At 49.3% G+C, this 13,036-nt stretch overlaps 2 protein-coding genes and 1 pseudogene across 4 annotated transcripts in view; 1 reads left to right on the forward strand and 2 right to left on the reverse strand.

Moving 5' to 3' along the window:
* The window catches only part of TAP1 (transporter 1, ATP binding cassette subfamily B member), an 895,619-nt gene that overhangs the window by 759,880 nt on the left and 122,703 nt on the right, over positions 1-13,036 (forward strand). The window lies entirely within an intron of this gene.
* The window catches only part of LOC309560894 (class I histocompatibility antigen, F10 alpha chain-like), a 392,531-nt gene that overhangs the window by 186,354 nt on the left and 193,141 nt on the right, over positions 1-13,036 (reverse strand). The gene's annotated exons all lie outside the window — the stretch shown is intronic.
* LOC309560903 (antigen peptide transporter 2-like) overlaps positions 1-13,036 on the reverse strand; it is a 77,778-nt pseudogene that overhangs the window by 26,459 nt on the left and 38,283 nt on the right. The window contains exon 6 of the transcript XR_014226200.1: positions 5,089-5,217. The product of XR_014226200.1 is annotated as an antigen peptide transporter 2-like (transcript). The remainder of the gene's footprint in view (positions 1-5,088; positions 5,218-13,036) is intronic.

Below are 13,036 nucleotides of genomic sequence, written 5' to 3' on the forward strand. Positions count from 1 at the left end.
GAAATAGCTACACATGTGATACAACTATCACAAAAGGTAGATTCATTAATTCTTTCTCTTACTGAAGTGAAAAATGAAAATCAGACTTTGAGACAGCAGGTAGCCCGTGTTTCACAGCTCACTGCTGCCCAACCCCGTGAGCCCAAAATAAACCCTCCACAAGTGTTTACGGGTGATCGGAAAAAATTTAGTGAATTTAAAAACGCATGTCAATTGCTTTTTAATCTAAAACCTCGTACTTACACTACAGACCAATTAAAAGTCTGCACCACTATATCATATATGTCAGGTGATCCACGGGCTTGGGCAGACTCTCTTATTGAGAAAAATGACCCTCTTCTCAACTCCTATCCTACGTTTTTAGCAGAGCTCTCTAGCCTATATGAAGACCCAAATAGGCAGAGTACTGCTGACAGCCAATTGAGGGCTTTAAAACAAGGAAGGAGACCTGTTGAAGATTTCGTAGCAGAGTTCAAGAGATGGACCCTTGATTCAGGGTGGAATGATGCATCTCTGCGAACCCAGTTCAGACTTGGGTTATCTGAAGCCATAAAAGACGAGCTCGCCCGAGCGGATTTACCTGGCACTTTGGATGCCTTGATACAACTTAGTATCAATATAGACAGACGATTACGAGAGAGGAAGGCTGAGAAAATGGGAATACCATTACCCAACCCTTCTCGTGGTTCTATCTTCGATCCTACTCCTATGGAGGTAGGAACCATCCGCCCACCAATATCGTCTACTGAAAAAGCCAGGAGAAGAACAGAAAATCTCTGTATGTACTGTGCCTCCGCAGAACATTTGATAAGCGTTTGTCCCCTTGTCCGCAAGAAAAAGGGTGAGTGTTCACATGTCTTGCTGGGGGGATTAACGACTTCTTTTTCTAATCCCTATCTTTTTATTCGTTTGATCTTACAGTGGGACCAAAATAGGATCACCACCAAGGCCATGATCGACACAGGATCTTGTGGGAACTACATTGACACTAGTTTTGTTGCTTTAAATAAAATACCTATTATTTCAAAAACCAAACCTGTCTCTGTTAGTTTGATTAACGGTATTCCGTTATCTTCTGGTCCAATTACCAATCAGACACAAGCACTCCTTGCTACTGCTAACGAGTCTCATGTTGAGACCACCACATTTGATGTATTACCCTCACCACATTTCCCCATTATTTTGGGACTTCCCTGGTTACATATACATCAACCAACCATTGATTGGAAGACACGGTCTCTAACCTTCCCCTCTCACTATTGCGAGACCACGTGTAACCTCCAATCTCAAAAGAAAATCCTGTCCATGGTGTCAGAGGAAATTACACCACCACCATGCTATCAGGATCTATCAGAAGTCTTCCTTGAGAAAAATGCTCAAGTGTTGCCTCCCCATAGGGACTACGATTGTTCTATTGACCTACTCCCTAATAGTAAACTACCTTTCGGTCATGTTTATCCTCTTTCTCAGGATGAACTTTCTCATCTCAAGGAATACTTGGATGAGAATTTAGCGAAAGGGTTCATTAGACCCTCTACTTCTTCCACAGCTGCAGGACTTTTCTTTGTCCGCAATAAGGATTTAAGCCTTCGGCCTATTATTGACTATAGGCAACTAAATATTATCACGATAAAGGATCGCTATCCTTTACCTCTCATCCCGGAACTGATTGAACAAGTGCGTGGAGCCACTTACTTCTCAAAGTTAGACCTAAAAGGGGCTTACAATCTCATCCGCATCCGTAGTGGGGATGAGTGGAAGAAGGCATTCAGAACTAGATACGGACTATTCGAATATCTAGTGATGCCTTTTGTGTTATGTAATGCTCCAGCAGCATTTCAACGGTTCATAAATGACATCTTCCGAGATCTACTCGATGTCTGTGTCGTAGTATATCTGGATGATATACTCATTTACTCTCAATCCCTGTCTGAACATGAAAGACATGTAAGACTTGTGTTGTCCAGATTACTCGCACACAACTTATACGTAAAACTGAAGAAATGCCTATTCCATAAGGAAGAGGTGTTATTCTTAGGATACATCATATCCAAGAACAGCATCAAGATGGATATGAGCAAGATATCATGTATTCTGGATTGGCCTGTACCAACAATTTGCAAGGCCTTACAACGATTCCTTGGATTCTCAAACTTCTATAGGAAGTTCATCAAGAACTTCTCGTCTATTGTGAGACCACTCACACAACTTACAAGTGTTAAGAAAACATTTAAATGGTCTGAAGAAGCAAATAAAGCGTTCTGCTTGTTAAAAACAAGCCTCACTACTGCTCCCATACTACGCCATCCAGACCCATCCCTCCAATACATCCTGGAGGTAGATGCGTCAAATATGGCTGTAGGAGCAGTTCTTTCCCAACGACCTACGAATACTTCACCACTCCACCCAGTTGCTTTCTTCTCTAAATCACTAAGTAGCCCAGAGGTGAACTACCCAGTGGGTGAAAAAGAGTTACTTGCCATGAAGTTGGCACTGGAGAATTGGCGACATCTACTTGAGGGTACCCGGTTGCCAATACTCATATATACAGAGCATAAAAACCTCCAATACCTTCAGACCAACAAGACCCTTTCCCACCGGCAGGTACGTTGGTCACTATTCTTCCTAAGATTCAATTTCTTAGTGACCTACACGCCTGCAGACAAAAACAAGAAGGCAGATGCGTTATCACGGTTAACCGAAGATAACTGTGCCGAAATTCCTTCATTACCTATAATACCCCATGACCGTATTATTGGTGTTGTTCGTCCCTTAAAGGAAGAGATTCTGCACAGTCTAAGACTGGATTCACCACCACCTCAACTAAGTATTGATGCAGAAGGCTTCCGCTACTTTAACGACAAACTCTACATACCTCCCGGTATGCGTACCAAAATCTTGGAGTTATCCCATGACGTACCTATGGCAGGACATATGGGTATGACTAAGACATTTAATTTGCTCACTAGGCAATTTTGGTGGCCTGGGATGAAGACGTATGTACAAAAATTCATTTCTTCATGTGACATCTGTGCAAGGTCCAAAATTGACACTACAAAACCTTCTGGTTTACTTTGCAGTCTACCAATACCCAAAGTTCCATGGGAAGTTGTGTCTTTAGACCTCATAGTGGAATTACCACCGTCCAAAGGATTTACTACCATCCTAGTGTCAGTGGACCATTTGACAAAAATGGCACATTTCATCTCTATTCGCAGACTACCTTCATCTAAGGAAACAGCGGAATTGCTAGTGAAACATGTGTTCAAACTACATGGAATTCCAAAGACTCTTTTATCTGACCAGGGCTCACAGTTCATCTCTAAGTTTTGGCAAGCTCTATGTCATATACTGCGCATTGAGCGAAAACTTACTTCCCCCTATCACCCACAGACCAACGGACAAACTGAAATAGTCAACCAGTGTATTGAACAATATTTGCGTTGCTACACCTCATACCTACAGGATGATTGGGTGGACCTCCTCCCTCTGGCAGAATTTGCTTATAACAATGCAACCCACAGTACTACTAAGCAAAGTCCGTTCTACCTGAACTATGGGTTCCATCCCACAATTCTTCCACCACGCATCCTACCATCAAGTAACCCAGTAGCCTCTGACTATCTCACCCAAATAAAAGACTCTCTGGGTTTACTTAACACCACCATCTCACATGCTCATAACCAACAAAAGAGGTACTACGACCTCTGCAGAAGACCTTCGCCTCAATATGCTATTGGGGATCTTGTTTGGCTATCTACGAGGAACTTGAGGTTGAAAATTCCTAATAAAAAGCTTGGACCTCTATTCCTGGGACCTTTCCCAATTGAGAAGCTCATTGGGGAATCTGCAGTTCGACTCACCTTACTGGCAGATCTTAAAATACACCCCACGTTTCATGTATCTCTATTGAAGCCACATACACCCAACCAAGGGATTAGACCTACCATCGCGCCTCCACCTCCAATACAAGTTGAAGGTGGAGAAGAATTTGAGATTAAGGAAATTTTGGATTCTCGTATCCACAGAGGAAAACTCCAATATTTCATAAGATGGAAAAACTATGGTCCCCAAGATGACACCTGGTTGGATGCTTCTGACGTCCACGCACCCAGGCTTATACGAAGGTTCCACTCCAAATACCCGGAGAGACCAGTGTTATAGGCCTTCCGGAGCCGGCCTTAGGGGGGGGGGGGTACTGTAAGATCCTGGTACCTGCGGTACCCTTCCAGCCTATTATTTTTACATTACGTTCCACCATACAGGTAGGTGGAATGCATCTAGTACCTGGCCCTTTAATTTCTATGACATCATCAGTGAGTGCCGCTCTGAGCGGCTATTTCAACCGCCGGCTTTCACTCACATGTGTTCGTGCAAACTTCTTGCTACAGCATTACCTAACGCTGCCGAATCCTCCAGCTATTCCCTAATACCTGGATTGACCGAAGACTCGCTACAACATCTTGTATCTCGCTACAAGATCATTATCTCACCGCTGGGACCCTCACCTTACAAACCTACTAGTGATAAGTACCCCACAGGGGAATTCCTTCCTAAACTACTTTCACTACTAACTCTGCTTACTAAAGACTGTTGCTACTCTAAGAACTATACTGTTATACCTATCATCTGCACCGTTACTTAGATTGCAAGCTCTTGAGCCTATTACCATCTTGTCATTGCACTAGCCTAGCATCTCCTGTACACTTCATCTGCTATCCACTATCACCTGTTACTTGTACATGATTGCTATCCTACGTGCTTACTACCTATCACCATCTGTTATACACTCCTGAACATTACTTCCTATCATTGCTCTTACTATCCACGCCTGTCCCCTCAGTGTATCACCTCTATACTTTCACATATAAACCTATCACTCCAGGAACATCTTAAATGAGTGTCTGTGTCTGTGCTTGCTGAGACAGGCTGGTGCACAATGATGAGTCTGGAGAGTTGGATATGGTAGTTCAACACATCTCTACATGACTACTGAGTGTAACTTCTGCATCTGCAAATCCACATCACTTAAATAAACGCCGGAGCGTTACAACTTACAGCCATAGAACCAGATTGGATATTACTCACCCGTAAATAGCGTCCGGATCCTATTTGGTACAACATGAAGGACGCCATCTGCCCGCTAGTTATTGATCCGCTCTGGATTAACTTGTGCCCATACACCAACATCGCCACCTGAGTACCTAGGTTAATGGTCTAGAAGAGGATGAGGGGAATGGCAGAGACCGAGCACACAGGAAAATGAGAGAAAAAGATAAAGAGAAAAATGATGAGAGAAGGAAAAGAGATTGCAGAAAATAATTGTTAAGATTTTTCTTATTATTTAAAGTGGTAGTAAAGCCTTTTTCTCTTACGTCCTCTGACAGTCGCCGCCTCCTCTAAGTCATCACTGTTGGGTATTGACTTCCCATCCGCAGGAGTAGCTAGGCATATAGACTTAGTCCAAAGACAAAAGGCATTAGCATATACACACCCATGGGGGCTGTCCCATCTGGTCAATACCCCCCCTGCATCACCACTCCCAACTCAGTTTTACTTTGCCTAGCGTCAGGAGTAGTCAGGCTTCCCTTTGCTGGGGTTTTCAGTCTCAGCCTTCCTAATCTTTTGTTTGATTTTCTTTGAAAAATGTCATTTTTTTCTTACTTTGCTAGCTGTTTATTTTGTCAGCTTCTAGTGTTAGGCTTCTCTTCGGATGAAGATGGATCACGCGGTGCTGGGATTCGGACTGACCGCCCTGGTTCTCCAGGGCACAGAGGGTCAGATGGACCCCCAGCCCGCCATCGAGCGTTCAGCTATGGCTCGCCCTGGCATTACGAACGACCCATCCCTGTTCGCTACAGGGATGCAGCCGTGAGGTGGCTACCTCACAGGACACGTCTGCGATGCTGCAATGTCATGTCCCTGGCTCACGGCACTCCCTGTTAGATGAGGACAGCGGTTTTCCGTGCATAGAGGCTTCCCACGCCATCTGGTACAGGTAAGTACTTCTGTGTGGGGCCTCTGTCTGGGGTGGCAGTCTGTGTTGCTGTGTGTTCCCCATGTCTGTGCCTGTGTGACTCCCTGTGCGGTCCCTGTGGGGATCGCTTGTGCACATACTGTTGTGTGGTCTGGGGGTCCCTGTCCCTGTGTCACTTCGGTGCATTGTTGGGGGTGCAGACGTTTATTGGTGTGGCGGCCGCGGCGGTGTATATTCGCGCGGTCCGCCATCTTCACTATGGGCTAACATGTGTGTCTCCTCTGGGGCGCTTCTGCATGTTATTTTGGCGCCATCCGCCGCCATTTTCTGGGCGGTGGAACGATCGGTCCGGCCGCATGTCGGCGGCCATTTTGGCGTAGCCTCCAATGCTTTTCCTATGGGGCAGCCATTTTCCCTGAGTCTGGCATATAGTCCAGCCTCCTTCAGCAGCACTTCCTTTCCATCAGCAGCATGACATCGGTAGCAACGCTCTGCGAGCTCTGCAGGTTATCGCTCTCAATTTTCCTCTGTATTATCGCTTCTGGCTCAGTTTCTCTTCTCCTTTTGGGGTATTTTGTCACTATTGCAGTTGCGGTGGGCTGCGCACGCCACAGCGTTTTTTACAGGGGACAGTACTTTTAAAAATTGCACTGTGGGATAACTTGAGCGATGGATTCTCAGGAAAGCAAGTTTCCTCCAGCTTTAGTGGGGGGTCCCAGTTCTCCTGTGGCCCCGCTGCGACCCGATTTGGCTGCTGTGGTGGCGACTTTAGTGGCTAATATGGAAATGCTGATGTCTGAACGGGCTGCAAGGAAGAGGCCCAGATTGTCTCTCTCTTCTGATTCAGATGGGGATATGGCTGCTGCTGCGATTGTGCCCTTTTCAGGGTCCCGCTCATCCTTGGACCCCCCGGGGTCTGAGGGGGAGGCTGAAATGGAGGGGGTTGATGTCTCCTCCCCGGGGTCGCCTGAAGAACGGGAGACCATGGATGAATTGATTGTTTCTGTTAAGGAGACCTTGCATTTAGAGGATGAGCCCTGTCCTCCGAGCGTTGTGTCCTCATTTGGGATGCACAGGACCCGCAAGTCTGCGCAGGCTTTTCCCTGCCCTGCTGAATTTCATTACACTGTTAATGAGATGTGGCGCATGTTAAAACGTCCATTCCTGGTCCCTAGTCGGTTCAAATTGCTTTATCCTTTTGCGCCGGCTACGGAATCACGATGGTGTGTGCCTCCACAGGTGGATCACATTGTGGCCGTGTTGAACAAGGCTACCTTGATTCCTACTGAGGATACCCCGGTGTTCCGGGATCCCACGGACTGGCGGTTGGAGTCTCTAGCTCGCCATTCCTATACGGTGGCGGGTTCATTGCTCAAACCCGTTTTCGCGTCCATTCTGGTGGCGCAGGCGGTGGCTGATTGGACTAAGATGCTTAGGAGCAATCTCGTGTCTGATGGTGTAGCGACTGTCCGGCTGGAAATGGTGGATCAGATCCACCAGGGAGTCATGTATTTGTGTGATGCAGCCTTGAATGAGGCCCCCTTGGTGGCTCGCCTCTCTAGTGTCGCGGTGCTTAACCGGCGGCTGATATGGCTGAAGAGCTGGTCGGCTGACCAGTCCTCACGGAAAACGGTTGCCGATTTTCCCTATGCTGGCTCTCGCCTTTTTGGCGAGGCATTGGACACCCTGGTGAAAGGCGTCACGGGGGGCAAGAGCACTATGCTGCCCCAGAACCCGAAGGTCCTTTCGTGCCTTTCGGAACCAATCCAAGGGCAAGCCCTTTAAGGCCCAGGGCGGTCAGAAGAAGCCCTGGGCGGGTAAGCAGAAGTCCGGCGTGGCCGGCTCGGCGGGTCAGTCCGCCTCTGCCTGAAGGGGCGCCCTCACCCGTTTCTGGGGTGGGGGGACGTTTGCGCGGTTTCCTCCAACCTTGACTGCTCCGGATATCGGACAGGTGGGTTCTGGAAATCGTTCGATCAGGGTACAAGATCGAATTCCTTTCCCGGCCGGCGGACAGATTCTTTCCCTCCAATCTTCATCTGCTTCCAGGGCGTCTGCAGGACTTGCATCAGGCGGTACAGGACCTGCTTGCTCAGGGAGTGATTGTTCCGGTGCCTCATCGGGACAGGTTTCGGGGGTTTTATTCGAATCTGTTCACTGTGCCCAGAAAGGAGGGCAAAGTGCGTCCTATTCTGTACCTGAAAGCGCTGAACCGCTTCGTGCATGTTCGGAAGTTCCGTATGGAGTCTCTCCGTTCGGTGGTGGCCTCCTTGAGTCCGGGGGAATTCCTGGCCTCGATAGATCTGGAGGATGCGTACCTGCACATCCCCATTTTCGAGGGTCATCAGCGGTACCTTCGGTTCGCTATCGCAGAGGACCACTACCAGTTTGTGGCGTTACCTTTCGGTCTCGCTTCGGCACCATGGGTGTTTACCAAGGTTTTGGCGCCGGTTCTGGGCCTGCTGAGGGCTCAGGGCATTGCGGTCTTGGGTTACCTGGACGATCTGCTTCTGAGATCGCGTGCCAGCCAGGACCTAGTGCGCGATCTGTCCACCACGGTACAGACGCTCCAGGAGTTTGGTTGGACCATCAACGTTCAAAAATCGACGTTGTCTCCATCGCTTTGTCTTCCCTACCTGGGAATGATTTTAGACTCTGCTCAGGCAAAGGTGTTCTTGCCGGCGGACAAGTTCCGGACTTTGCAGGACGAGCTCAGGTCCCTCAGGGACAACCCGTCCTCGTCACTCAGGACCTGTATGCGGGCCCTGGGGTTGATGGTATCGGCCTTCGAGGCGAAACCCTTTGCTCAGTTCCACATGCGGGCTCTCCAGGCGGAGATCCTGGCCAGGTGGGACAGGCTGCCTCAGTCCCTGGATCTCTGTGTCTCTTTGAGTCGTCAGACCAGATTGGCTCTTCTGTGGTGGCTCCAGTCCCCGTCGGTGGCGGAGGGCAAGTCCTTCCGTCCGCTGGTGTGGACGGTGATCACTGCGGATGCCAGCCTGTCGGGCTGGGGTGGAGTCCTGGGCAACCTGTCTGCCCAGGGCACTTGGTCGGAGGAGGAGTCCTCCCTCCCGATCAATGTACTGGAATTGCGTGCGATAAAACTCTGTCTCTTCCAGTGGTTGGGCCGTCTTCGGGGCCGTCCTGTCCATTTACAGACGGACAATGCTACCGCGGTGGCTTACATCAACCACCAAGGGGGCACCAGGAGTGCTCGGGCGGCCCGGGAGGTGACCGACATTCTGTCTTGGGCTGAGGCTCATGTCCCGGCGATCTCGGCAGTTCACATTCCGGGTGTGGAGAATTGGCAGGCCGACTATCTGAGCCTGGACCAGGGGGAATGGTCCCTACACCCGGAGGTCTTTCAAATGCTGTGTGTGAAATGGGGATCCCCGGACGTGGATCTGTTCGCATCTCGGCTAAATCAAAAGGTGGAAAGGTTCGTGGCAAGAACGTGCGATCCGTTGGCGGACGCTTCGGATGCGTTAGTGGCCCCTTGGCATCAGTATCGTCTGATGTATGCCTTTCCTCCGATTCAGTTACTATCCCGGTTCCTCCGCAGATTGGTCTTGGAACCGCACCTGGTGATTCTGGTGGCTCCGGACTGGCCACGCCGGTCCTGGTACACCGACGTTGTTCACCTGGCAGTGGCGCCTCCGTAGCTTCTGCCTCTGCGGGAAGATCTCCTGTCTCAGGGTCCGATCTTCCATCCTGCTTTACGGTCGCTGGCTTTAAAGGCCTGGCTGTTGAGACCCAGGTCCTATAGGACAGGGGTCATTCTTCTGAGGTCATCCCTACCCTTGTTAGGGCTCGGAAGACTTCCTCCGGTAAAATCTATTACCGTACCTGGAAGGCTTATTTCGCCTGGTGTGAGTCCAGGGGGTTCTCCCCTCGCTCGTACTCGGTGTCGAGAGTGTTGGCCTTCCTCCAGTCTGGGGTGGACCAGCGCCTGGCGCTGGCCACGATCAAGGGCCAGGTGTCTGCACTGGCTATTCTTTTCCAACACCCTGTGGCGTCTCACTCTCTGGTTCGCACCTTCATTCAAGGTGTGCGACATTTGGCTCTTCCCAGGAAGGAGCCCTTACCTCCATGGGACTTGAACTTGGTTCTGTCCGTCTTACAGCGTGTTCCCTTTGAAAACATTCGGGAAATATCGTTGCCTCTGCTGTCTAAGAAGGTTGCCTTTTTGGTGGCGATCACTTCGGCTCGCAGGGTGTCGGAAATGGCAGCGTTATCTTGCCGTTCTCCGTACTTGGTGATTAACCGGGATAAGGTGGTTTTGCGTCCGCGCCCCTCCTTTCTCCCTAAGGTGATCTCTGAGTTCCACATTAATGAGGACATTGTCCTGCCTTCGCTTTGTACCAAACCTAAGCATCCTAAGGAGGTTGCTCTGCACTCCTTGGATGTTGTCAGGGCGATCAGGGTTTACCTGTCGTCTACGGAATCCTGTCGGAAGACGGATTCCCTCTTTGTCCTTCCTGAGGGACCTTGGAAGGGCATGGCTGCGTCTGCAGCGACTATTGCCAAATTGATCAGACAGACCATTGAACAGGCTTATGCTTTGAAGGAACGGGTTCCAGCCTTCCCTGTTAAGGCGCACTCTACCAGGTCTGTGAGTGCGTCCTGGGCCTATTGGCATCGGGCCTCGGTGGTCCAGGTGTGCAAGGCTGCGACTTGGTCGTCGGTGCACACTTTCTCCAAATTCTACAAAGTAGACGTTCTGGCATCAGCTGATGCCTCCTTTGGCCGCAAGGTTCTCAGTCCGGCTGTGCCTTGATGGACCCTTGTGTTTTTTTCTGGGTCCCTGGCTGTTGGCATTTGCTTTCCTGGGCTGTTGCTCCTGTTGAGCATTGTTTTTTTCTGTTGCCCAGTTGGTTCTCTTACGGTGTATGTAAGATTCCTTTCTCTGATGTGGGTACTGCGTTGCCTTTTCTGCGGTTGCGTCTCCCACCCCTCATGTCTATACTGCTTTGGGACATCCCAACAGTGTTGACTTAGAGGAGGCGGCGACTGTCGGAGGACGTAAGAGAAAACTGAATTTTTGTAAAATCTTACCTGTAAAATTCCTTTCTCCTCCTTCAGTTTTTATTACCTACTGCTATGCTACCAAACTGAGTTGGGAGTGGTGATGCAGGGGGGGTATTGACCAGATGGGACAGCCCCCATGGGTGTGTATATGCTAATGCCTTTTGTCTTTGGACTAAGTCTATATGCCTAGCTACTCCTGCGGATGGGAAGTCAATACCCAACAGTGATGACTTAGAGGAGGCGGCGACTGTCGGAGGACTCAGAGAAAGGAATTTTACAGGTAAGATTTTACAAAAATTCAGTTTTATTTCACATGTAACTACAGGTATGACTAAAATCAGGGCTGGTGCTATATTATTTTGCACCCTAGGCAAGACCAGCTACTTGCACCCCTGAAAGAGAGAGGGGAGTGAGGGGGGGATGAGAGAGACCCCTAGTCCTGTCCCTATCTGCAATACCACCTCTGCCCCATTGTACCAGTCTCTGTCTGCAGATCTGCAGGCCAGGTCTGTGTGTGTGTATGATGATGATAACGAGGACGGTACAGTACCTTCTAGGGATCGACTGATTATCAGCAAAGCCGATATATCGGGGGCGTATATGCACTTTTCTCGATATATTGGAATCGGCCCCGGTGGATACCGATATTGCCAATATTTCGGGAAATTGCTTGTACTGGAGTGATGCCTGCAGCTAGAGGCATCACCCCGGTACCGGCGTCCATAGCCGACGGTCGGCTGTCTTGTAATGACAACCAATGTGGCTGAGAAGCCACTTGGCTGTCATTACAAAGAGCGGGAGGGGATGTCCCCCCCCCCGTCCCGCCGCCTTCCGCGACTCGCCCGGGTCTCTTGTCCCAACCAGCCTGCACGGCCGCGGAAGACCCGATCAAAGCCGTATTCGGCTCTGATTGGGTCTCCATGCAAAAACCCGGAAGTGATGACATGCCAGATTTAAAAAAAATGACAGCATTCAAAACAGCCAAACTTGGTGTTTTGAATGCTTTTAAGTGCAGAGGAGGGGTTTGGGGTCTTTTAGACCACCCAGTTCCCTCCACAAGAGTACCTGTCAAGAAAAAAATAATTTTTTAAATGTACGAAAATATCGGCCAATATCGGCAGATACCGATATGCGATGACCAAAATATCAGTATCGGCAATAAAAAAAACAATATCAGTCGATCATTCCATTCAATGCCAGTCTGTCTTCTTTTCCTTGATGATCCACTTTGATCTGAAACAAAACAAAAGAGACACTTAGGCCGGGTTCAAACATGTGCGGCCACGGGTTTGTCGCTGGGGTCCGGTGTGTTCCTGTACACCAGTTCAGGTGCGATTCAGGTCTGAATTTTAGCCTAAATTTGCACCTGAATCGGACCCAAAGATGCACCGCACCCTTTTTCAATCCGGACCATGGCCGCCCCGGGCATGTGTGAACTGGCTCCATTGAGAGCCGGTCACACTTGCCTGTCATGCCAACTGGACGCAGGAAAACCCCACATCAAATTCGCATATGTCTGAACCCAGCCTGACTAGTCCATGGAGTCCTGCATTGCCCTACTTTCAGCTCAGTTCTTCTTTGTCACTCTGGAGTTTCCACCTTTAACTGATATTCCACACATGTGCCGACACACTGCGGGTCTGTGCCACCTGCATATATGCAAAATCCTGCAAATCCACCATATCTCTCAGGTCCCACTGACCTGCTCCTTTCTGCACATCCATGGAGGGTAGGCAGAATTTTGTGCATGCGCAGACCCACAACATGTTTGTGAATGTACATGGTATAAGCAGATGTCACCCTGGAAATGTCACCTTGGTAAGGCTACAACATGTAAGTTAAGTAAAAATGTGGTGGACCACTCTTCAGAGGGTGTTGGACAGTCATTGAGGAGGAGTTATTTTGCCTATTCACTGCCCTGTTTTAATCTCTAAAAACCTGCACTACTACCCTGCAACCGCATGCCTTGCACACAGTTGTGGGTTGGTTGCAGTGCAGCCCCATTCAGGTGAATGGTTGGTGTTCAGCGGGTGG

The sequence above is a fragment of the Pelophylax lessonae genome, assembly GCF_965119305.1.
Source record: "Pelophylax lessonae genome assembly, chromosome: 7".
In the NCBI taxonomy this organism is placed as follows: domain Eukaryota; kingdom Metazoa; phylum Chordata; class Amphibia; order Anura; family Ranidae; genus Pelophylax; species Pelophylax lessonae.